A 282-nucleotide genomic window follows, 5' to 3' on the forward strand; every position below is an offset into this window, starting at 1 on the left:
AGACAGATAGAGATGCATATGTACTATAGACTGACACAGATATGTGAGTGTATTCGTATAGCAACGTCTGTATTCTAGTGGGTCTGGGTGCGATAACTGTTGATTAAACCATGTACTGCCCTGATTAAATTATCACACAAAACCCACTCGATGCAAATGAGTTCATCTAAAGCAAGGACCAAATAACGTTCGCCAAGGCCGTGCCTGTGACCTTAAGACAAGGGTGTAGGAAGCGGGACTGTTGGCAACTATGCTCTCGAGAGGAAGTGGAAGATCAGTGGG

The 282-nt window shown here is 44.7% G+C and overlaps 1 protein-coding gene across 1 annotated transcript in view; it reads left to right on the forward strand.

Annotated features, from left to right (window-relative positions):
- The window catches only part of LOC119594580 (aquaporin-3-like), a gene marked incomplete in the record, with an annotated part of 105,156 nt that overhangs the window by 85,728 nt on the left and 19,146 nt on the right, over positions 1–282 (forward strand).

This window comes from Penaeus monodon, chromosome 34, assembly GCF_015228065.2.
Source record: "Penaeus monodon isolate SGIC_2016 chromosome 34, NSTDA_Pmon_1, whole genome shotgun sequence".
NCBI lineage: Eukaryota > Metazoa > Arthropoda > Malacostraca > Decapoda > Penaeidae > Penaeus > Penaeus monodon.